Genomic DNA, 26,900 nt, shown 5'->3' on the forward strand with positions numbered 1-26,900 from the left:
AGGGACCCGTGGTGTGCTGTTTTAGCCAAAACTGATGTTCATATGCCTTTTTTGATACTGGTAAAACTACACCACATATTTCAAAAGTATCGTCTCACCCAGATAACGGCTGCAGATGTTAACAATGACCTCAACATCTACCGGGCTCATGTCCCATGGTGGTTATACAGGCAAGGAGGCGTCAGTGTTTTTCTTCTTTGTAACTATGGGACAGGGTGAGGAATTCCCTGCTACCATGGGGAACTGCAGTGGCAAGGGATTGCAAGCAGAAATCAAGTTTACTGGGGTGGCAAAGTTCAGTAGACAGGTTTTCAGTGATGTGGGGGAAGTTTGCAAGGGTGATGCTCTCAATGGGATAGAGGTTGTGAGACTACCCAGGAGAATGTACTGAGGTGGGCAAATGTCTGATTGGGTGGTCAGGGTGTAGATCACAGGATGGGGTATAGGGAGGGTTAGTAAAGGGGTGGAGGGGTAGCAGTCTGGTGACCACTGGTGGTGCCATTTGGTGGATCTGCACTGCTGGAGGAAAGTAATGGAATGTTGGGGTTATGAAGGGGGCTCTTCAGGATGGAGCTATTCCTTAATGGTAGATGAATGTATATCATTTGCCCATTTTCTTTCTATGTTACCCTCTTTGGCAGGTACATTTTGTTCCTTAAGATGTATAAATGAAACTTCTGGTTGCACAGTTCTGAATATATGGTCTGCATAAAGGAGTGCTGGGTCAGTGGTCAGCCTTTCAGGTGCCACCGTTTTGTGCGTGCCCACAAATTCTTGATGAACCTGCCATTGCCAGATGCTAAAACGAATTTCTGAACTCTGACCTGGTGGGCAGAGGTTCAGAAATCGGTCTTAACAAATTGGTGTACACCGGTGGGATAGGACTGAAGGTATCCAGTGTTGCACACTAGTGAAGGCATTTCAAGTTATTCCTACCCAAGACAGATAGTGACTTTGTATTGATAACTGTAAAGGGCATAGACCTATCTGATATAATGGAAACACGTACCTTTATAACCTTAAATGCTTCTAGATCAGAAACATTGAGAAAGATGTGTACTGAGAGAGGTTTACCTGCGCAAGGTACACAATTGGAAATTATTCAGAAAATCATGGAATGGCAAGAGTCACAACTCAGTGCCATAGCCTCAGATGAGAATGCAGAAGGAGGTGGGACTGCTCCCACTGGCAGAACTCACAGTTCGGATGATGTAATGTCCAATGTTTCCTCTACAGGTGCTGACACTATGCTGGAATTCAAGAAGCAAGAGCTGCTATTTAGGCAGCAGGAGTTTGAATTTCACATGGCTAAGTTGAAAATAGACCAAGTAGAAAAACAGGACAGGGATCACCAGTTGGAATTGGCCAGGCTTCAAGTTTCCAATGGGTCCAAGGGATATGAACAAGGGTCTGGGTCCTCCTCTCATCCAAGATTTCCTAAAGATCTGCTCAGTGTGTATGATGCAAAGAATGCCATATGGACTGGTTGAATGCATTTTAGTATGCATGTGTAGTTTAAGAGGTTGTAAATGCTGATAAGATTGCATGGTTGCTCAGCAGACTATGCCATTCTGGCTGCAGTGCTATTATGGAAATGTCAAAAGCTGAAAGAGTACATTTTGCAATGTTGAAGCAAACTCTCATCGTAACGTTTGGGAAGACTCCTGCCCAATACTTGAAGAGGTTTAGAGAGTACAAATAGAAAGAAGGAAGTACTTGGGTGTCATATGTGACTGATTCCTCAAAGAACTTCATGGGCTGGGTTGAAGGCTATAAGGTCTCCACCTTTGAGGGTATGATATGTCTTGTCATGCTTGAACATATTTTTGCATCTTGTTCCCCTGAGCTTAAGCAGCATTTTGTAGATTCAAATGAGTTAGATCCTAAGAAGCTGGCCACAGCAGCAGATTTGAGGGTCTCACATAGAGTGTCCCATAAGGACAAGACTCATCCTGGTAAGCAGGAGGAGGGGAAAACGTCCAAAGATAAGGAGGGTGGGGGATCTGATAAAAACGTCCTCCTAAAAGAGTCACAACAAGAAAATTAAGGGTAAGTCACAAGAGAACAGGTTATCCTCCAAAACATAACTCTGGTTACAGTACAACCTCCCTATGTCCCAAGACCCAGTGGATCTTGTGTGGCTTGTAGAGCAAGTGACCATCTAAAGGGGGACCCCAGATGTCAGGTCAAAACCTTGGGGGTCCACTCTGCTAATCTGGCCTTCTCCTCCTATGAGGAAGAAGAGATTACAGGTGCTTCCTTCTCCTCAACTCCTTCCCCAGTGGGATAGATTCTGAGGTAGTTTTAGTTTCTCTGGGTTCCTGGGAGCCTAAAGTCTCAGAGGCTTATGCTAGGATTCCTGATAACACCAATCACTACTTTAAGGACAGTGTGCTGATTAACGGAGTGCACTTAGGGATAGTGGGTCAGCAGAACTGTAGTAGATTCTACCTTGGTAGACCCAGAGGAAGTTGCCAGAGCTCCTCTTTTCCCTACTAAGTTGGCTGATGGCCCACCTCACAAGTTCCCAGTTATACCTGTAAATCTTACTATAAATGGTACAGTGGTCAGGATTCTAGTGAGCATTCAGAGAGATGCCCCAGGAAAGGTTTTGCTGGGGAATGATCTCAGAGCTTTAGAGCTTGTGGGAGACATAGCAGAAAGGCCCTGCAAAAGGTCACAAACAAAGGCTGCCTTGGAAAGTCCAATGCCCAACATAAGCCAAAGGGGAAACCCAAGGCTAAAGGAGTCAGAAAAAGTAACAGAGGGAAAGAAAACATTCCCCCAAACTCACCTACCACTGAGGTGGAGGTAGTTAGTTCAACACCTGAACCTGACGAGGAAGAGGTGTTACCTGATGTTTTTGATCCCAATGACCATCCTGAACTACAATGATTGTTAGTAGAAGGTGGTCCTGATAGGATTGAATTCAGTAGGGGCCAACGTGAGTGCCCATCTCTGGAAGACCTAAGGAGACAGGCCTGCTCCCAGCTTGAGGGTGAACCTCCTGGGAGGCATAGGATTTATTGGGAAAGTGGGCTCCTCTACAGTGAGCCTACAGAGTCTACAAAAGGAGACCGTAGGAGGTTGGTGGTTCGCCTTGCTGTAAGATCCTTCCTCCTGCAGCTGGCGCATGAAGTGCCCCTAGCTGGTCAGCTTGGTATCAAGAGAACCAAGCAAAGGTTCTCCATGCATTTCTACTTGCCCAAGATGGGGGTGCAAGTAGAAAATCACTGCAGGAGTTGTGCCACATGCCAGTTATCTGGAAAAAGTGGCACAACAATCCAAACTCCATTGGTACCACTCCCAGTTGTGAGGGTACCATTTTAGAGGATAGGGATTGACATTGTTGGTCCCCTTGACCCCGAAACATCCTCAGGCAATAGGTTTATCCTGGTGCTGCTTGACTATGCCACCAGGTATCCTGAGACCATCCCATTGAAGACTGTGACTGCCAGGTCAGTTGCAAAAGTTTTGCTTGACATAATTACTAGGGTTGGCTTCCCTAAAGAAGTTTTGTTTGATAGGAGCAGCAACTTTATGTCAAAGTACATGCAGGCCATGTGGAAGGAATGTGGTGTCACCTATGTTTTCATCCGCATACCACCCACAGACCAATGGTCTTGTTGAAAGGTTTAATAGGACCTTAGAAAGCATGATTGGGGCTCTGGAAGAATAGGGACTGGATTATATTAATAATAAACACTGCAAAATCGGTTTCAGAAAGTCTAATGAATGAGATCATAAAATAACAAGATGCCTTGACAACAAAAACAATTGTAGGCAACTATCTGAAGAGCATGGCGGCATTAGACGCAACGATTAAGGAATTTAAGGAGTTTAACTTGAATTAAAAAATTATCAAACTCAAAAAAGATATCCAGGCTTTCTCACATGAGAAACAATATCCCTATGCTACTAATGAATACTATGAAGAAGCCGAGAAAAACACCGAAAAAAATAGACCACAAAAGGGGAGACAATACCAACAAAGACAAAGACCAAGGCCTGGTAATTGGAATTTTTCAAGCGGTAGCTCAGATGAGAACACTGGGAGACCTGTAAAGAATCTCTGGTTTAAAAACAAAGAAACAAAACGAGGAGGAGCCTCTCTGGGTTATTAACAACCAAGAGGATGAGGCAGACCAAGAGGTTGGTGGCAAGAGCAATCACCCAGGGTAACCAGGAATCATGGGAGAGGATGGTACAAACAAAAGGCCCCCCACAATAAGGAAGATTGACTGGTGGTCAATCTATCAAATAGAGTACTTGAACATCTCAAAGTACTACAAAAAGGATTATCATTTGTTCCCACAACGAAACACAACCCTTTTCAGACGAGAATGGAATTAACCTAATTAATGAGGAAGATCCGTCTGAAACAAAGTTTTGCCAATAGTACCTATAAAGGTAATATGGATGTCACCAACCTGCATAATAAATCAACCTTTTATCCTCCACTGCATGCTATCGCTACAGAATCCATTACCTTTGAAAAGTTGATCCTCAGGAAACTAGAGGAGATAGAAACAGAAGAACAAAGAGGATTCCATAACATGACAAAAAATGAAACAACAGCATTAAGGGAATTACAGAATAATGAAGAAATAGTGATAAAGGCAGCGGACAAAGGAGGAGCAATAGTCCTCATGAACAAAAATGACTACCAAGAGATGGTCAACACATTGGTAAGAGACTGGATGACCTATAAACAACTGGGGAGTGACCCAACTGAAAAAAACGGAACAATCTAATAAATCCTATAATTGAAGAAGCTGAAGCTGAAGGTCATATTAGTCAAAAGGAGGCAGAATTTCTCTGTCCGAAATATCCGAGATGCTTGGCATTCTAAGCTTTACCTACAATTCATAAGGGTATAACCCCACCATCAGACGCCCTATTGTCTCTGGGACAGGGTCCATACTGGAACCCCTCTCTCAGTTTGTCAACTTCTTCTTAAAGAATGAAGTCCCACAGATGAAGTCATACACAAAAGACACAACTGCAGAACTAAGATAACTCAAAGACGTGACATTTGAAAGTGAGGAGATCTATGTTGTAACCATGGACATAGAATCCCTATATTCTGAAATTCCACAGATAGAAACACTCAGAGTTATAGAACAGGTGCTACAGAATAAACAAGAACCAATCGAGATGACGGTCACTTTTATTTTGCAACTCACGAAAATCGCACTCACCAGGAATTATTTCCTGGTAGAAGAAAACTACTCTGAGCAGATCTCAGGTACGGCAATGGGAGCGACCTTTGCACCTTTATTGGCCAATCTCTATGTCACCCACTTTGAAGAAAAACACATCTACCAGCAATCAAACCCATACTCGAGCAATATCTTAAGTTGGCGCTGCTATATCAACGACATTCTTATGATCTTTGAGGGAAGTGAAGCCACCCTGCATCAATTTATTGTGTGGCTTAATGGTTTGAATCCATTCTTGCACTTTACACTTGAATTTAGCAAAACTGAAGCTACGTTCCTGGATTTAAAAATCCTGAGAAAAGGGAATAGTTTAGAGACCACAGTGTATCAAAATTACAGACAGGAATTCACTATTGGAATACAACAGCTTCCACCAAAGAACACTTAAGGAAAATCTACCATTGGGACAACTTCTCCGCTTTAGACGGAATTGCACTACACAGAGTATGATATTCAAGCTGATAGACTGACAGAAAATCTGAAAGAAAGAAACTATCCTGAAAAAGTGATCAGGCAAGCTAGAAAAAGCGCGAGAAACATACCTCGGGAAGTGACACTCAAACAACATGGCAGAAGAGCTAGAGATGAGGATGTTATAACAGCAGTCCTCAGTCATTTGCCGTTAACCCCGTACCGCCTCATTATGAGGTCCCCTCGTGGGACCCGCTTTGGACATCTGGTCAGACGAGACGTCATTTGCGGGTCCCGCGAGGGGACCAGCATGCTAACAACGGGCCCGTCATTAATGGTCCCGTTGTTAGCATGCCCCCCATTCCCATTGAGCCCTCTGGGGGCTCAAATGGGAATGGGGATAGTCCAGGTCTGGGTTTCCTGAATGGGGAAATACTGGGCCCTCCAAAGTCGTAATGGCCTGGTATTTCCCCATTCAGAGACCAGTTTGGAGGCAGCCATGCCCTTGTTAAGGGATGGCTGCCTCCAAACTTGTAATGAGGCCCTAAACCACTCACTACAGACATATGCTAACTATAGTTACACCTGAGTAACTCATTTGTGAACACTCTGGTTTTCAATAAGAACTCCAGCTGTTCCGACGAAGATTGTAATTTGGAATCAATAGGGGGATGCTGGCATAGTTGCCAGCATGTAGGTATACATCCTAGTCCTCCAGATTAAGATCGAAATAAATATAAAAATACAAAACTATGAAAAAATAGCGCCCAGCACTCTGACTGCAACACCCACAAGTTGAAAATGGGCAGCGATAAAAATGACCAAAAGACTAGCATATCCTGAAGATTAGGCTATATCTGGGCCATACAGGGTATACCAATAATGCTGAACAAATTGAGTAAAGTATTGGAAAGATTGTAAAATCACGCGCTGAAAAAGTTAAAGATCATGCCTAAATAAGCAAAAACTACATTCCTCAGCAACACTTGTAGCACCTACGAGTTCCAAATGGGAAGTGATATAAATATCAACAAAGATCCAAGATGAGGCAACACTCGGGACTGAGAGGGCACTTTAACAATGCTGCAGAAACGGTATAATACGAATAATAATACGAATAATACTAATTACTAAACTATTACGTGTAGTAAAATCACGTGACACGCAGAGGTATAAATACGTCATATCCAAAATGGTGACCGAATTAACGCAAACGAGCGGGAGGAAACTGAGTCGTAAGCGAGGTGAAGATATCCAGTAAGAAATGATCCATGATTCATTTAATAATGCTGCCACTAGATGAACTGACAGCAGGAGTGCACGCTGTGCTTTAAATGCACAGTGCGGAAAACGTACACTCTGTAAAGACAAAATCATCTGGACTGCCATTTGAGTCCATAATCTTTCACAGGCAGAGATAATAATGTAAAGGGCTGCAGGAAGAGTTGACATCTATAATATTTTGAATATTTGGAGTCATGTGAACCTAAATCCACACAGGTGCTGTTGAGAAATGCAAATGATCGTGCAAAATACACTAACACGCCCTTATAAACAACTGCCTTCTCTTTCCTCCCCCCTCCCCACCTGTTAGATAACTCTGAACAACCGGGTTCTTACGTGGTGCACGGCATATGAATACTGGTCACATCACTGACCAAGAACAACGGGCACAATGAAAGCGGTCTGACCACAAGGGAGGCAAGGTAAAGAATTACTTGTTAGTAAAACACAGAACAAAGCAGTAAGGTCGGAATCACTATTCACACTTAGTTACCTTCTTGCAGGCCCAAAAACAATGAACATGGAGCACGAATAATAACAGACGCTCAAGCGTCTTGGAAACAGAAAAATAACCAGGTAAAAATAGCTACACCACAAACCATTAGGAAAATGTGGCGGATCCAGAGACATGAATAACATGGGCTTCCTATTCGATAGGATAATAAGAATCGTGATGCCTGTCTACACACGAGTTGAGTATCATGCACGTCCAGAAATGGGTAACTGATAGTGTCCCATTTCTTCCTCCATTTAGGGAACACGAAAGTCTACCTCCAATGCCCGACAGCAACCCAGAACCCTCCCGAGTCCAATGGCTGGGCAATAAGACATTAATGTTTAATTTGTCTGATATGTTATGACACATGTAATGTATGTGATGTCCTGAAGAAAGCGGAAAATAGCTATAACTGCTGAAACCGGTCGACAGATAAATAGGTCTGGGAGTGATGACCCAAATACTGACACCCACTACAAATGAGTTGTGGGTTTGGCTAAGAAACATCGCTACAACCATTTTAAGGGTTGGCAACAAAAGGAAGTATTGCTGCCATCAGTTTTGTAAAAATCGTAATTGATTGTGATTAAGGATTTAGAACCAATAAGACACACAGCCTTTGAGGCAATACGAATAAAGTATACAATCGACCCCAAAGAGTGTGCACTTTTCTTTTAGCTACGCAGGAAAGTAATGAGAGAGGATAGGGTTAGCCTCATGCATGTCCCCCGACCCTAGACAGGTGTTCCACCAGTGCTTTCCAGTGACCAGAATCAAATCAAGGGACAGCTGGATGCTTCTCACAGGGATATTCATGTAGACATAGGGACCTAGACCATTAGGAGTAACGTTTTAAGTAATCAGTTCTGTCTATACAGAGAGGTACCACAGGAGGGTGTTGGCTTCAGCTCCTTCAAGGTTCTGTTTGGTGACCCTGTGAGGGGATCCGTAGCCATATTCAAGGAGGGATGGGAGTTGCCCACTCCCCCATAACTACCAACGTTGTGGACTATGTGCTAGGGCTCAGAAAGAATATGGTACTCCTGATGGGTCTGACTAGTGAGAAACTGAAGGCAGGGCAAGCTCTGGTGAAACATTGGTATGACCTAAAGACTGCCCTCATCAATTTCACACCTGGTCAGCAAGTCCTTATCATGAATCCTATAAGGTGTGGAGCTTTACAGGACACATGGCCAGGCCCTTACACAGTGGTGGAGTCACTGGCTGAGGTCAACTATTTAGTGGACCTTGGAAGGGCTGGTCAAGCTCCAAAAGTGTTCCATGTGAATAGGCTGAAGGCTTTCATCCCAAGAGTTGAAATCACTGCTCTGCTACTGGCTTCAGATGTTGAGGAGGAGGACCCAGAACCTCTTCCTGACCTGTTCCAGGACAGTCCTTCAGATAGCTCCATTGAGGGTGACAAAGTGGCCCCTCACCTGACTTCTGATCAGCAAGCAGAGGTGAAAAGTTTGCTGAGGCAATGTTCTCCCTTGTTCTCACAGTCTCCTGGTTTGACACCTTGGTGCAAACATGACATTGACACATGTGATAGTGTCCCTACCAAAAGTAGGGGGTACGGGATGTCAGACAAAATAAGGTCTTACATTAAGACTGAGGTCAAGAAAATGTTGGATCTTGGGGTGATTGAGCCCTCTAGTAGTCCTTGGTCCAGCCCTATGGTTTTGGTTCCAAAGGCAGGTCATTCTGAGCTACGGTTCTGTGGGGATTACAGGGCTCTGAATGCTGTCACCAAGACAGATGCACACCCCTTGCCTAGAACAGATGAGCTGGTGGATACTTTGGGTACTTCCAAATACCTCAGCACATTTGACCTCACTGCAGGCTACTGGCAAATAGCCCTTGCAGAACATGATGTTAGGCAGATTTATATGCAGTACACTTTGGGAACACCACACAAAATTAAGACTACAAGTGACAGTACAAATTCACCTTTGGTACAAGCCTGTACTACACAGTAAAGTGGTAGTGATGGCTGAGCAGCCAGACATATCTCAAGAGTAAGTGAGCAGTTTCAATAGTTACACAAAGGACAGCAATTACTATGATTCAAACAAACACTGACTCAATGTTTCTGAGTAAAAGAATATACATTTATTTACACATCAGTTGTAAAACATTTTACTAAAGTAAAGCAGTCGAAAAATCACACTCTTAATGCACTAAACCACACCCAATAGATTCTGGACAAGTTAGGCTCAAAATGAAGTGTGAGCAAAAGGGCACTGCAGCAATTCAAAAGGGAGGGAAAGACAGAGTTAGGCAAAAATTGAATAAGACCAAAAAGTAGGTAAGCAGGGCAATCTAGAAAAAGGGACTAAAGTGAGGAAATCAGATTCAAACAGGGCCTTGCACAAAGTCAAGGGGTCAGAGGCCCTCATTACAACTCTGGCGGTAGCCGTACCGTTAAAAATAGAACGGTTGCCGCCAGAGTTGCATTTTTTCCGGCACCCGTGAATGGGCATGAACCGGGTCATGCCGAGTTCGGCGGACCCGGTAATTGCCCATTTTCGGGTGCCGGAATCAAGGGCCTCCCTATGCCCATTCTGCCCTGTAGGGCTGAATGGGGATGGAGACGTCGGATGCACTGGCACATTCAGAGTTGTGCCGGTGCATCTGACGTGTTCTGCTCATGGGTGCTGTTACACCCACCAAGAAAAACCTGCTGGGTGAAACGGTTCCCGCAGGCAGAGCCCGTAGTATAGCGGTCCAGGAAGTACGGTACCGGCATGCTTACCGGTACCATACTTCCCAGACTGGCATGCTCGTAATGAGGGCTTGAGTCTTTTGCTCACAATCACACAGTTCAGGGTAGTTGGCGGTTAAGTCTTTGCCAAGAGTTCAAGACGAAGGTGGTCGGCAGAAAAGTTAGTTTAAAGAATGGAGAAGGACAAGCCCTAGGATTGGCAAACGGTTTCACACACATTCACCACAGCTGAACGAAACGGACAACCGGATTTGAACAGTACCTCAAATGGAGAAGAAGGCTGTAGCTGAGGCGGACGTTCCTGACAGGTCCTGCAGGCTCACGGTTCTTGAACCGACTGTCGGACTGACAAGAACTAGGAAGGCTGGAGTGTTCTGCACTGCCCAGGGAAGAAACCAGAAGTAGAGCAAAGCACCGAATAAAAGGTGTGCTCCTAAAAACGCAAACAGGGTCCGTTCCTCCTGGCTATCCTGTTCACTGTAGCTTTGTACAGTAAATTCGACCAGAGAAGGGAGACCTGACGGGCAGTTTGGTGAACTGGTTGTTCCCACCAGATCAAGGGGCGAAGATTCCTTGAAGATCTTCCCTGTCGTTGGAGTATGACAATTCAGACCTGCAGCAGGGCTTCACCAGGCAGTTCAGTCATTGTAGGGGTCCTCTTCTGTCAGCTCGTGTTCCGTTCTTTCGTTCCAGTGGCAACTCTGCCTACCAAGACCCAGAGACCTGCTTTTTATGCAGTTTTCCCCCATTCACACAGCCTGGCTGTCAATCACAGAGCAGGGTGGCTGTCCAGCCCAGACAGTCACCACAGCCAATCAGATCAGAGTGCGACATGGGTCTCCAAGGAAAGGAAACCCCGTGCAGGGAGTCCTAAACCCCTCTGTCACATCCTGTCCACCCCAGACATACAGGTATGTAAGGAGGGCTTCTGTGAACAAAGGAAACAAACCTGGTTTGGCGCGCAGAGAAAAACACAAGAAAGACTTTTACAAAAAGAAATGGCGAATAAACCCAGTCGGAACCGTATAAAAACGTATATGGTGTAGCAGGTTTAAATTCAAGGCTACGAAGATAGCCTAAAACAATACCAGTGCTATTTAAGATAACTGTGGTAGGAAAAATAGGGTAGGTACCACTGCCACCAGCCAAGTTTTAATGAAAAGGAAGCGAAACAATGCTCCAAGAGAAACAAACGAAAAGGGGTAAGTATTAACCCTTTCCAGAACTCTTTTTAAGATAGTTTATACTGGGTCTGTGAGTTTTAAAAGAGACTAATAAATCAATGGCAACTTTACATGTTCTGGCAGAAAGTAGTCAGTCCCAGAAAATTGAGTCGGAGTTGGGAAGCCAAAAAGACAACCTAGAGAGACCATCAGCATTTTGGTGGTGACATCCTGCTCTTTGCTGAATGGTGAAATCAAACCCTTGCAGGCAGATTGACCATCTCAGATGATTTGGGTTCTCCCCTTTCATTTGCATTAACCATCTCAAGGGTTGGGGGTCAGTTTGAATCACTAAAGTAGATCCATACAAGTATGATCTAACCTTCTACAAGGACCGCACATGGCAAAACATTCACGCTCTATAGTTGCCCACCTTGTTTCTGGTTACTTCAGTTTCCTAATGATGAAGCAAATGGGGTGCTCCCTACCTTTCTCATCCAGTTGACTAAGGACTGCAACTATACCTGTATTGGAGGCATCTGTCTGCTCAATGAAGGGTTGGTGATAATAAGGAGCTCTTGGGACTGGAGCTTGACAAAGGGTTTTCTTCAGCTTTTGAAAAACCTGGGTGCACTCCTCATGCCATCTAACCTTTTTTGGGGAATTTTGGAGAGGAGATCACATTTAAGGGAGAAGCTATGGTCCCAAAGTTCTCTATGAAATTCCTGTAGTACCCAGTGAGACCTAGGAACGCACTCACTTGGGTTTGAGTAGTAGGGATGGCCCAGTTTTGTACAGCTTGTACTTTGCTAGGCAATGGCATTATTTCACCTCCTCCTACCTCATGAACAATGTAGACCACTTTGCTCTGACTAATTGACATTTGCTTACCTTTATGGTCAGATGGGCCTGCTCAAGAGCCTGCAAAACATGTCTCAAGTGATCAATATGTTCTTTCCATGTAGGGCTGAACACTGCAATGTCATCCAAGTATGCCATGCAGAAGTCCTCTGTCCCATTCAGAACATGATTGACCATCCTTTGGCATGTAGCAGGTGCATTCTGTAGTCCAAAAGGCATATCCTTAAACTGGTAGATGCCTGCTGGGGTGGAGAATGCAGTTTTTTCCTTGGCATGGTCTGTCAGGGGTATTTGCCAATAGCCTGACGTCAGTTCAAATGTACTGAGGTACTTGGCTGAACCAAGTCTATCCACCAGTTCATCTGTCCTAGGCAAAGGATGGGCATCAGTCTGGTGACTGCGTTTAGAGATCTATATTCCACACAGAATCTCAATTCCTTGGATCCTGCCTTTGGTACTAGAACAACTGGAGTAGACCATGGACTTGTAGAGGGCTCTATAACCCCGAGTTCAAGCATCTTGTTGACCTCTCCTTTGATGTGGGATCTCACATGTTCTGACAATCTGTAAACTCTGCTTTTCACAGGTAGACAGTCACCAGTGAGAATATCATGCCGGCCCCAAGGGGTCAAGCCTGGTGAAAGTGAAATCAGGGAGGCAAACTGATTTAACAGAACTTTGCAGTCCTTCTGCTGTTCAGATGTTAGTTGAGAAGAGAGATTGACTCCTTCTATTTTCTCATCCAAAGGTTGGCATCCAGCCATCACCTTTCTGTTTTGCTAAATTCACTCCGAGTGGGACGGGTATGCCCAGACGTGGGTCCCGAGTCTGCTTGGCCTTGAGACCCAAGCTACTCCTCACTGATGACGCCCAACAAGGCTGAAACATGTTTGGGGATATTTGTGGTCTCGTGCAGAAGGGATGTGACCTAACAGTTCGGGCTGGACTGCCCCTTTTGGGGTAGGACCAAGCCTGGTTTGCATATGGTTTTTCCCCTTCTGTAATGGCTTGGCAGGCTGAAAAACGATGGTCTGGAGGGTTGCCCAGAGCTTTGCCCGTGGTCATGATTAATTCAAAACCTTCCATCCATCACCTTTCTGTTTTGCTGGCATCTGAGGAGGTCAGGTAGAGGTTCACCCTCCTCCTCCTCCTCTTGAGTAGAAGCTAGAAGCAAAGCTCCCACTTCTGGTCTCGAGACATATGCCTTCAAACGGTTGGTTTGAAAGACTCTGAGAGGCTCCTTAGGTCTGCCTAAGGCCACCAAATAGTTCACCTCTTCAAGTTTGCCCACAACTTTGAAGGTTCCTATCCTTTGGTTCTGTAAGGCCCTCTGCCTTGTTGGCACCATAATTAATACAAGTTGGTCTTGAGTAATCTCAACCATGTTGGCCTTCTGGTCATGCCAATGTTTGACCAGAGCCTGACCTGCTTTTAAGTTATCACTAACTTCTGCCATCATGTCTGACATTCTCCTCCAGAGACCAATCACATAGTCAGTCATTCTGAGTGGCTTGGGGGAAGGAGCACTCTCCAACCCCTCCTTAATCAGGGCCAAGGGGCCTCTGACTGGATGGCCATAAAGAAGTTCAAAGGGACTGTAACCAACACTCTCCTGAGGGACTTCTCTATAAGCAAAGAGAAGGCATGGCAGTAGAAGGTCCCACTTTCTTTTAAGGGGTTCCTCTAAAGCACCTATCATGCTCTTCATAGTTCAATTAAACCTCTCTACCAGTCCATTGGTCTGTGAATAGTAGGCTGTAGAGAATGTGTACGTGACACCACAGTTTTTCCACATGGCTTGCATGTAGTGGGACATACAATTGGATCCCCTGTCGGATATCACTTCCTTAGGAAACCCTACTCTGGTAAAAATACCAAGTAGAGCCTTAGCAACAGTCCTCATAGGTATTGAGTCTGGGTATCTTGTAGCATGGTCTACTACAACCAGGATACACCTGTTTCCTGAAGATGTGGGAGGGTCAAGGGGACCAACAATGTTGATGCCCACCCTATCAAAAGGAACTCCCACCCCTGGGAGAAGCATCAGGGGTGCCACATTCCTGGCTCCCCTCTTGCCAGAGTTTTGGCAAGTGTGACAGCTCCTACAGAATCAGTCAACTTTTGAAACCCATTTTAGGCCAGTAGAAGTATAAGGAGAGCCTTTCCTTGGTCTTTTTGAAACTCAAATGACCAGCCAAAGGTATCTCATGGGCCAGCTGTAGGAACTGGAGTCTGTTGGCAAGGGGAACTAGAATTATTTTGCCGTCCCCAGGGATAGACTCAGTCTGTTCACTGTAGAAGAGGCCATCTTCCCAGCTCAACCTATGCTTTCTAACTTCTTTCCCATCAAGTTGGTTAGAAGCCTGTTGTTGAAGACTTTCGAGAGTAGGACACTCTCTTTGTCCTCTGCTGAAGTCTGCCCTTTTGGGTCCACCTTCTGCCAGTAAAGACTGCAGCTCAGGATGGTCAACAGGGTGAAGATCTCCAACCAAATTAGTATCTTCCTCCAGATCTGATTCATCAGAAACTGGATCAACCATCCATGGTTGTACCTCACACTCTGCCTCAGTAGGTGGAGGAGTCACAGGTGTGACTTTGGACAGTCTTGGGGATGTCCTTGTTGGTAGCGCAGGGGTGCTGTCTGACTTTTTACTTGAGGCCATGGTTTTCGCCTTTGCCTCTTTCTTTCCAGAAATAACAGTGAGCAACACCTGTGGAGTGGGAGTGATAGTTTCCTCTTTCAACTCCTCTGGGGAGTCTCTCAAGGTCCTCTCCCGTTGCAGGCCTAATGATCTCCCGTTTCTTTTTACTGGGAGGCCTGGGGGTGCTTGACACAACTCCAAGAGTGTTCAGGTCATTGCCCAACAGGTCTCTCCCAGGCACTTCACTCTGCACACTAACAGGTATCTTAACAGTCATATCATTACACTGGATGAGAGCTGGTAACTGGGGAAGCATTTGCACAGGGCCTCCAGCTAACTTGGTGAGGCATTTGGGTGCCTTAGCAACATCCTCCACCTTGAAAAATGATTCATCCACCAGAGCTATGCTGGCTCCAGTGTCTCGGATGGCAGGAGTCTCCTAGCCATTCACAAGAACACTATCTTTATAATACTCTTTAGTATTATCTGGGATGGAATTATAGACATCTAAATTCTGTTGTTCCCACAAGCCAAGGGACACTTAAGAAACACTAGCTGAGACTTGCATGGGTTCATCAGCCAGTAGGTGAACATTTCCACTTGCCATAGGTACATCATCCTCCGGGGAGAAGGCTAAGGAGACAGTGAGGACCCCTGAAGGTTTACCCTTACATCTGGGATCCCCTTTCATATGGTCAGTTGACCCACAAACATAACATTTCTCAAATGTTTTTATGAATGGGGGTTTGTTCTGACCCCCATCTGGTTTGGGTCCAGATGGTGCACTAGCTTGATTTGGTTTCCCTTGTGGTTTACCCTTATGTTGCTGTTTGTGGCCCTCTTTTGGATTGGAGGTATTTGAATTCTCCTTGTTATCTTCCTTTGGCTGCTTTCTCGCATCCTTCTTCTGAGTTGCCCCAGAATCCTTGTGAGCAGCCCTGTTGGCAACCCACAAGTCAGCAGCCTTAGCTAACCTCTTGGGATCTATCTCCTTTGAATCAGCCAAGTGCTGTCTGAGCTCAGGAGAGCAGGCATCAATAATTGACTTCCACATAACAAGATTTCTCATACCTTCAGAAGTGTTCACTCTGTAACCCTTAACCCAACCATCAAGTTTTTCAAACATTCACATACCCAGGTAGCCCAATGCCTTTTTAGGGTCCTAAATCTCTTAAGGTACTGAGAAGGAGTCTTCCCAAATCTAGCAATTAAAGCTAGCTTCACACACTCATAATCCATCCTATCCACCTCCCCCAACTCCATCACAACATCAGATGCAACAATGGGTAGACTAGAGAAGAGCTAGGGAAGCAAGTGATTCCCTGTAAGACCTTGAATACCACGGTTATATTCAAACATTGCCAACCAATTCAAAATATCAAGCTTAACCTCATACATACCCACAATTTCTTTAGGCATACGGGGTCTCTTAGGACTGGAAGACCTAGAAGACTCTGGGAAAAAAGCATTTTCATTAGACAACCTTTTCATTTCTAAGGCATGGTTCAACTCCATTTCTCTGTGCTTAAGTTCTTGATGCTTTTGTTCAGTTTGAGCATTTAAACGGTTAAATTCCAACTCAAGCCTCATCTTTTCTAGAGCAATGAATTCAGGACTGAGTGTAGGACCTGTAGGGGTCCCACTGGACAAACGTTGAGGTTGCTGAGCAGGTAAGGGAGCAGTGAGTCCTATATTATGAGACACATCTACTTCCTCTAACTCATCAATAATAGACACATTATCAACCTCATTATTTTCCACATTTGCTAAGGGATCAGGTATTTCTGACCTGCCCTCCAGACTTTGTTTCGCTAACAACTTTTCAATCAATTTAGCCTTTTTGCCTTTTGTAGAGAGATTCCTTTCTCTACACAGATTTTTCAGATAATCCACAGTGTAACTAAGGAGGCTCTCCTGGCTGTAGCTTTCCATATCAGACATGATTAATATTGCTTTTTAGTGATGTTTAGCCTTGTGGTTAGTTGATCCAAGGTAATAGCAGCACTCTAAATGTAATCACTATACTTGATTCTCACAGCTGTACACCAGTGTTAGCCAGAATTATAAGCAGTACCCTTTGGGAACACCACACACAATTAAGACTTCACGTGATAGTAAAAATTCACCTTTGGTACAAGCCTGCTCTACTCAGTAAAGTGGTAGCGATGGCTGAGCAGCAAGACTTATCTCAAGAGTAAGTGAGCAGTATCAATAGTTACACAAAGGACAGCAATTACTATGATTCAAACAAACAGTGACTCAAGGTTTCTGAGTAAAAGAATATACATTTATTTACACATCAGTTGTAAAACATGTCACTAAAGTAAAGCAGTTGAAAAATCACACTTTTAATACACTACACCACACCCAATAGATTCTGGACAAGTTAGGCGCAAAATGAAGTGTGAGCAAAATGGCACGCCAGCAATTTAAAAGGGAGGGAAATGCAAAGTTAGGCAAGAATTGAATAACACCAACAAGTAAGTAAGCAGGGCAATCTAGAAAAAGGAACTACAGTGAGGAAATCAGATTCAAACATGGCCTGGCCCAAAGTCAAGGGGTCAGAGTCTTTTGCTCAAGATCACACAGGTCCGGATAGTTCGCAGTTAAGTCTATGCCAAGAGTTCTATACGAAGGTGGTTCTGCCGAAAAGTTAGTTTAAAGAATGGAGAAGGACAAGCCCTCAGATTGGCAAAATGTTTCACACACTTTCACCGCGGCTGAACGAAATGGACAACCAGATTTGAACAGTACATTAAGTAGAGAAGAAGGCTGTAGCTGAAGCGGTTGTTCATCACAGGTCCTGCAGGCTCACGATTCCTGAAGCGACTGTCAGACTTACATGAAGTAGGCAGACTGGAGGGCCCTGCACTGCCCAGGGAAGAAACCAGCAGCAGAGCAAAGCAACAAATAAAAGGTGCGCTCCTTAAAACGCGAGCAGGGTCCGTTCCTCCAGGCAATCCGGTTCACTGTAGCTCTGTACAGTATATTCGACCAGAGAAGGGAGACCCTGTGCAGGAAGTCCTAAACCCCTCCCTCACATCATGTCTCCCCCAGACATACAGGCACCTAAGGAGGGCTGTGAACAAAGGAACCAAACCTGGTTTGGCGCGCAGAGGAAAGCACGAGAAATACTTTTACAAAAAGAAATTGTGAATAAACCCAGTCAGAACCGTATAAAAATGTAAATGGCATAGCAAGTTTAAGTTTGAGGCTACCAAGATAGCCTAAAACAATACCAGGGCTATTTAAGATAACCCTGGTAGTAAAAATAGGGTAGTTACCACTGCCACCAGCCAAGTCTTAATGAAAAGGGAGCGAAACAATGCTCCAAGAGAAACAGACAAAAAGGGATAAGTATTAACCCTTTCCAGAACTCTATTTAAGATAGTTTGTACTGGGCCTGTGAGTTTTAAAAGAGACTGATAAAGTCAATGGCAACTTTACATGTTCTGGGAGACAGTAGTCAGTCCCAGAAAATGGAGTCGGAGTTGGGAAGCCAAAAAGACAACCCTCTGTCACTGCACTGAAGGTGCTGGTAAGTATTAACCCTTTCCAGAACTCTATTTAAGATAGTTTGTACTGGGTCTGTGAGTTTTAAAAGAGACTAATAAAGTCAATGGCAACTTTACATGTGCTGGGAGACAGTAGTCAGTCCCAGAAAATGAAGTCGGAGTTGGGAAGCCAAAAAGACAACCCTCTGTCACTGCACTGAAGGTGCTGTGTAACACCCAGTGAAAAGATAATGCCTATTGAGTAGTTGAGGCTCTGCAATTTATGAACACAAAGAATGTTAAACACACATAGCAAAACACAGGTAAGAATGTGAAGAAAGGCTCACACTCTTACCAGGTGAAAAAAATGCATCCCAGAAATCCAGCAAAGCTGCTGAGGGACTCAGTAGGTAAGGGAAATTAGCCATTCTGGAGAATTCTCCCTAACACATGCCAAGGAGAAGACAGCTTTATCAACACCAGAGGGTCTTTACCAGTTCAAGTAATGCCTTTTGGGTTGAAGAATGAATTCCCCTGCCACTTTCCAGAGCCTTGTGAATCATGTCCTGAACGTGTTGGATGAATTCTTTCTTGCATAGCTGGATGATATAGCAGTCTTCAGTGCCACCTGGGAGGATCATGTGAAACATCTTAGGATTTTGTTGCAGGCTCTTCACAAGGCCCACTTGACCATAAAGGCCAGTAAGGGCCAGATAGGACAAGGTTCAGTGGTCTACCTTGGACATGAAGAAGGTGGAGGGAGGATACAGCCTCTTCCCAGTAAAGTACAAGCAGTACAAGACTGGCCCACCCCCACTACACAGACCCAAGTGAGAGCTTTTGTAGGACTCACTGGTTACTACAGGAATTTCATGGCAGACTAGGGCACTATAGCTGCCCCTCTGACTGCTCTCACAACTCCTAAGAAACCCAAGAAGGTAACTTAGTCTGAAGAGTGTGGGAAGGCCTTCAATGGCTTAGAGGACTACTTGTGCCAGGCCCCTGTTCTCAGGGCCCGTGATTGCCAAATACCTTTTATTGTGCAGACAGATGCCTCTCACTGGGATAGGAGCTGTGCTATCATAAGTAGATGAGAAAGGTAAGGAACACCCTATTGGCTTCATTAGTCGCCAGCTTAAGGATAGAGAGCTCAGATGGTCTACACTAGAGTAAGAATGTTTCTCTGTTGTGTGGGCCCTAAGGAAGATGAGGCCCTACCTCTGTGGGACCCACTTCACTGTGCAAATCAGAAGCCCTTAAAGTGGCTAATGAACATGAAGGGAGAGAATCCAAAGTTACTGTGGTGGTCCATAGGTCTGCCAGGCTTTGACTTCACTATTGAGTATAGACCAGGGGTCCAACATAGCAATGCTGTTGGGTTGTCCAGAATGTTTAACCGACCTGAATATGAGACTCATCGAGGGGTGGGTTAATCCCCCCTGTCCTTGGTCTGGGAGGGGCGAGAGTTAGGAAAGATTTCCATTTAATGTGTAATTTTCCCTCCAGTTGTGTACCATCCAACTTTTTGCTTTGTTTAAACACCATAGTCTGACTTTACCAGAGGAGCACAGCCTTCTGCTGCACTCCCCTGAGCTTTTCGCTCACTTTGTTATGGGGAAACGGACAAGCCCTTAAATACAGTCAGTACTGGGAGAATTTTTTTCCCTTAGTCCTTGTCCATGTTGCAACTTTTCTGCAACATGTATCAAGTGTACAATGCACCTTGCAGTACAGTGCACTTGGGTCTAATAGTCATTTTCAAAGGCCCTTTATACTCTCATAGGATTTTTTAGGCGAAGTGCAGATGTGCCTTGGGCAGGACTGGTGGCAGCTTATCATTTAGTGAATTTTTAACCCTTTCTTGCCAGTTTGGCACGAATAGGTGGCCTGGCTCCAAAATGGCAATGCCACAAGGTTCTTTGTCCTGTCCTTTGGCTATCTTGCCCCTTCACCTTCCCCAAGTCGGGCCGACCCGGGTCAGTCCTTATTTGGGCATGCATTCTTCTACAAACCACCAAGCTTTCGCGAGCTTCTCTTGTGTTTGTGCCTCCAGGATGTGGGCTGGAACGTCTGGTTCCAATACACATCCTGGGGGCCAGAGGGTCTGAGGTGCTGTGAATGCCTGGGACCACCGTGGTCCATGATTGGTCCACGTATGGTATGCCTGCATGTGAGCAGATCTCCCCTTGGGTCCTATATATTTTGACGTGAAGGAGATTTTGGATAGAAGAGGGCTCCAAACACCCATACCTTGTCGATCTCTGGAGTTCTCACTGAACGAATATAGGATCCAAGTATCCTGAAACTAAGAAGCTGAGTCGAGGAACCGCTGGTGACCCAATGGAGGTTTGGCACTCTGAGCCCGGTGTCGTCGAGCTGGACCACTCTGCATATGGTCGTCCTTGAAGGTATGCGAAGACGCTTCGACCCATTGGAATAGTGGGACTAACTATTCTCGGCACCTTCATCAAACCCTGCAAGTAAGCCTTCTCGGGAGTGGCCCTGAGCCAACCAGTGGGCTGACCAGTTTACGGAGGACCTTTGGCCTGATACTGCTGCCATTTGAAGGAGACACTCGAAACTTGGTATGTCGCTATCTCTGTGTTCACTGTACTCTCACAACAAATTTCATACACTTGGCATTCCCAGGTCTGGAGTAAAGTGAGTGCGTCCGAACCAGAGCATATGTGGTTACCATGTCGCCCAGCCGTGGTGAAAACTTTGCAGGTGCACTGCTTTTGTGCCCCTCTTTCCCCGAAGCCTGCTGCAGTGAAACTGGCATGATCCATCCAACAGGAGCAGAGAAATCACCACCGTCCCATTTGGAAATCAACGCTGTGGGCCTCATTCCGAGTCGCCCGGTAAAACCGTGTTCATTACAGGCATGCCGGAATGAGCGGGTCCACGCTCGTATGAACCCGCTACAGCGGGTGATTATGAGTGCGCGAGCATGCACGTTCCCCCATGCCGGTAGTGGCAATACCGCCATGCCGGTAAAGGGCCACCAACCCCCCTATACCGGCATTGCGGGGCCCGCCCATAGGGTTGCCGACACATAACAACCCCTAAATACCGGCACGGTAATACCGGCACAGTATTACCGTGTTCGCAAAAAACGGGCCCGAAAATGACGTCATCGTGCAGGAACGGGAAATGGGCCGGCGGCCATCTTTAAAAACACAATCCATTGCCATCCTCCACAACCACCAGTTCTTTCATGCTGTTTTGTGGCAGAATAGAAGCAGGATGTCCAAGGCTACCAAGAAGGCGACCCAAAGGAAGAGAAAACAGCGTTTTTCAGACGCTGAACTAAGCATGCTTGCTGACACCCTGTCCCAGCATGCGGACATGATCAGGAGCACTGACATGAAGCATGCGGCCCAAACCAAAAAAAGAGAAGTCTGGCAGGAGGTCACACAGAGGGTGTCGGCAGTGGGAACCACCCCAAGGAGTGTGCGCGACTGCAGGAAGCGGTGGGATGACCTCGGCCTCAGGGTGAGGGAGATCCTGGCGGAGAACAGGAGGGCCGCAATGGCGACAGGGTGGTCCCACACTCCCCAGTGAAGTGACGGCATGGGAGGAGACCGCCAGTACCTTCATTGACCCTGAATCCATTGAGGGAATTGGAGACCATGAGGTGGGCGCCGCATCATCCACAGAAGAAGGTGAGTGACCCATCACATCCATGTAGGCTAAACCATGATGTGGCACGAGTGATGTGGAAGTGAGACTAGGCAAGGCATTGCATGTCCCAGGCCCACATCAACATATCCAATCAAGAATGTGTGGCACACCCTGCAACACACGCATGCTGAGTGCCAATCCCAATGCCAAGACAAGTGCAACATGACCCAACCATGCCCATGGAACTCACCACACAGACACCATACCAATGCCTTGCCACCAGCCATGCATTAATTGGCCACATGCCCCCTCAGAACACCAAATACCACACCCCAGAAATAATTTGATGCATGAATGTATGAACATATCGCAGCGCAATACATCATAGCTGCCATGTGACACCATCACTGATGACCTGCATCTCTTCTATCCCCCAGGCACCGATGAGGAAGATGGAATGCAGGACAGGGGTGCAAGTTCATCCACTGCACGGCAAGGGACCAGGGCCACTGCCACCCCCCAGCCCTAGAAACTGCCCAGAGCAACAGGCAGTGTGCCACACCGGGCAGTAACCCTGCAGGAGACACCTGCAGCCACAGTACAGCAGCAGCCACCCACAACAGTGGGAGGTGTTTCCATTCCCGCTCCACCAGCCACCGCGGACGTTGTGGATACAGAAGTGGAGAATGAGGGTGACATCATGTCCGGCACACCCACCCCAAGCCCCATTACCAGCCTACCCCCCCTACAGAGGCCGAGAGCATGGACGATCCCTGCCTCCACGACTCGGACCTTGGAGACTCAGACATGGGCCTATTTGGGGAGGAATGTGCCCTGGATGTGGGCCCCACACAGGTGCCATCCTCCACCCTGCCTACCACCACCCTGCCATCCACCACCCTGCCTACCACCACCCTGCCTACCACCACCCCGCCCACCAGTACTCCTGCAGCCAACGACTCCTTCGAGGCTCGCCTGTCAAGGGTTGAGACCCGACAGGAGTCGATGCTTGAACTCATGTGGCAACAAATATCCAACGGGAATGACTCCATGAGGGCCATTGCCACAGCCATTGCAGCCAACACTGCTGCTGTTGAGGCATTGACACGTGCCATGAGGAAGTGCATGGGGGCACTTACACAGGCCCTGCTTGCGAATCTACTTCAAACGCAGTGCCCACACCCTGGGGCAGGCATGGGACTGATCATCGACACCTCCACTGCCACAACGCATAATACCTCGGCCAAATCGAGCCCCGTGCGGTTGACGCGGAGGAGTGCACAGCGCTTTACCATGGCACCCCCGGATCCCAAAATTGCAAAGAAATATGGTGGGAAGACAATGACATTTTGAAAATGTACATTGGTGAAGGGACCAGTGTTTGTTGGACATATGGGGACATTTGGGGTTTGTAGGGTGGATGAGGGAGTTTACTTGCGTATTTTTGGGGTTTGTAGGGTGGGTGAGGGAGTTTACGTGGGTATTTTTGGGGTTTGTAGGGTCGGTGAGGAAGTTTACTTGGGTATTTTTGGGGTTTGTAGGGTGGGTGAGGGTGTTCACTGGGGGTTGTGAGGGGATTATATTCACATTATCACGTGTCTGGAAAATACATCCGTTGTGTGCAAGAAAATCATTGGCTGGACATATTTATTTTTGTGCATGTACATTTAATCTGTGATGGTGTACAGTGGGGCAATTCTAACAAAACAAGTGTGCATGTCCACATGCAGACAGTGTGTCACAGGCACATTACATTTATGGTCCCTGCGTTTTAAAAGTATTCGTCAATTAGAGCTTTGCGTACAGCATGGCCATCCCGTGCATCACGTACTGGCAGGGGGGCTCCTTCGCCTCCGTCTCCATCCCCTTCATCCTCCCTCGGCCCATGCATGTCAATGTCAGGTGGCAGTGGTACATTCCTTCGGACGCACATGTTGTGCAGCATGACACAGGCCATGGTGATCTTCGGCACCTTCTCAGGCCTATATAGGAGTGCCCCACCAGACCTGCTTAGGCAGCGGAACCGCGTTATCAACAGGCCAAAAGTCTGCTTAATCACAACACGGGTACGAGTGTGCACACAATTGTACTCCTCTTCATGGATGTTCTGCGGATTCCGCACAGGGGTAAGTAGCCACGGCCTCAAGGGATATCCTCCATCACCTGCAAGCAGATACAAATAGGTGTGTGTCACTCTGAACTGCCACCTTCAGGGAGCACAGTCATGGCAGCAGCTATTTGGTGTGGGCATGCACATGTCCCTGTACGTGTACAAAATAGTCACCTAGGTGCAATGTATACTGTAATGAGGTGTGGTGCACTGGATGGGGTTCAATAGATGATGCAGAGTGTAATCATGCATGCTCTGGCAGATGTGCTGTGGTAGTGCGAAAATGTTTGGCCTCCAAATCATGCTCTATAATCTTTACTATGTATGGTCACACTAGCCGCATTGCCACTGTTGCCATCCTATTCATTCATGCATTGCTTGCCATCACCATGGTGCCCTGGTTGTGCTTCTTGCTTGTTGTCATCCATATGCAATATTTGTGATATGTGGTCCAGTGATGTGTTATGCTCCATTTGGCTGGTTCAGGTGAGGAGTGTTTAGCTCTGCATGCATTCTCCACTCACTGGCTAGCACCACCCAGATGCACTATCCCCCCCTTTCCCACCCAGGTGCACTATTCCCCCCCCCTTTACCACCCGGGTGCAGTAGGCCCCCCTTCTGCATCCGCACACATCAGTATCCCACAGCATGGCCATGGCCTTGTTGTGCAGCTCACCGAGCAGCCAGGCACGTGGTTCCAGCATGTCGTTCCATGTGACGGGGTAGCGTGGAGTTGCGCAGTACCATGGCATCATGTGTGGATCCAGGAAATCGGGCGCAGCAATGTGTGATGATCTTGCTGGAGTCACATACCATTTTCACATTGATGGAGTGGTATTGCTTGCGATTGCAGTACACCGCCTCTATGGCATCGGGGACTACCATTTCACATGGGTGCAGTCGATGGCACATACACAATTGGGCATGCCTGCCAGTGCATGGAAGCCTACTTTGGTTTCGGCTATCTCCTGGGCAGTCCGTGGTAGGGATATATGGGTGCTTGTGTGCTTCAGGAAGGCATCCAGCACTTGGTTCAGCATGCGTGAGAATAGTGGTTGTGAAATGCCATGCAGCTGGCCCACTGTGTGTTGGTAGGTGCCTGTGGCCAGGAAGTGTAGCACAGACACCACCTTTAGTAGTGGGGGGATGGCAGTGCATATTTCTATGTGGCTGGCAATGTCGTTCTGTATCATGTCCACTATGGTGGTGATGGTGTCATGGTCCAACCGGTAAAGGGTGTGGATCTGCTCAGGGGTTAGGTTGAATGGGCTGGGTCTGGTGCGAGGGATTGGTGGCTGCCTATGAGGCACTGTTGGCTGCGCTGGTGGTAATTGTTTGGCCTGTCTCACCCTCCTTCTCCTCCTGCGTCTCCTCTGTGCTGCCTGTTCTTGATGCTGTAGTTGTAGCAGTATACGCATGTCCTCCAGCTGTTGTTGATGTTGCTGCTGTAGTTGTAGCAGTATACGCATGTCCTCCAGTGCCATGATTGCAACTGCTAGCATTTTGGTGTAGGAAGGGGTGTGGTGTGTAGGTGTGCTCCTTTTGTACTGGGCCACTCTACATTGCCTACACCTGCGGGGGGGGTTGTGGTGTGTGGGTGTGCTCAGTTTATACTGGCACAGCCTCCATTGACTCCACCTGTGGGGATTGTGTGCACCTGTGGCAGATGCCTTGTATGCTGCTTGCTGTTTGCGGGTGGTCCGCGATGCCTGTATGGCTGGCATCGTGCAGCCCATGATTACCGGTATTTGCATGTATGCGTGGGTTGGAATTACCCCCTATTACCGGCATGCCGGTATTTGCTCCCTGAAGAGGCACGTGTACGCGCCTATGCCGCTATTAGCAGCACCATTGTTTAGTGTGCCGCTAACACCGGGTTTGCAGGTCAGAATGCAACGGGATGGTAAACGATGCCGGTATTAGCTGCCAGAGTGTGCCGCTAACACCGGGTTTGCAGGTCAGAATGCAACGGGATGGTAAACGATGCCGGTATTAGCATACCGGCATCGTTTTTGCCTTACCGGCATACCTTGTAATGAGGCCCTGTGTCTTTTTCACTGAAAGCCGCAGAGCTGCCATATTGCCACACTTGAACATGCAACCAAAGTGGACTTGACTACCAAAGTTTGGTCCAGAGAGCGCCGGGAGTCAGTGAGTAATTGCAACCCTAACCGGTGGTCCCTAGCACCTCTATCCATTTTTACGTATGAGTGGCCCCTGAGGGCCCCTCTCCTTTCCACTGCTAGTGCAAACTATTCCCAAACTCTGGGACCTGTTCTGCCCTGTTGGGGAGACCCTCCACAAATAGTTGCTACAGACCCTTGAAGAGGCCCTGTTTTGCCCATCTGCATTACCGCATGCGCCGGCATTGCAAGTACATTTGAGCCATAGGCTCCACTCTTCTTAGGGATTGCACGCTCTCTCAGTTAGGATTGTGTTTGATGCCGAAGGGACTAAAGACTATCTGCACTGCCTGCTTCCTTCCCCTTTTAGGGTGTGGACCCATTTCGTGCATTAACCCTTTAACCCTTTAGAACCCACTGGTCTTGTATATATGTATGTAGGTAGGATTGTATTGATCTAAAAGTATTACTGTGATTGTTATTGCGTGGTGAACTTTCAAAGGCCTTGTAATTAAAAAATATATATAGTAAGTTTCCTTTACTCAGTGTGCTCATTGAGGTCTTTCAGTCACCCTCACCCCTCCTGACCTAGTCTTGATCGCTGGCAATGCTACCTTGATTGGTCTGGCTTGTTCAGAAGGTTAACCTGTTCCAAGAAACTAGGCTGGCCTTCTGAACCTCTGCCCACCAGGTCAAAGTTTAGAAATCCGTCTGAACACCAGACATGCTGAACACCACCCACACA

This window comes from Ambystoma mexicanum, chromosome 2q (genome assembly GCF_040938575.1).
Source record: "Ambystoma mexicanum isolate Mex_15411 chromosome 2q, UKY_AmexF1_1, whole genome shotgun sequence".
Taxonomy (NCBI): domain Eukaryota; kingdom Metazoa; phylum Chordata; class Amphibia; order Caudata; family Ambystomatidae; genus Ambystoma; species Ambystoma mexicanum.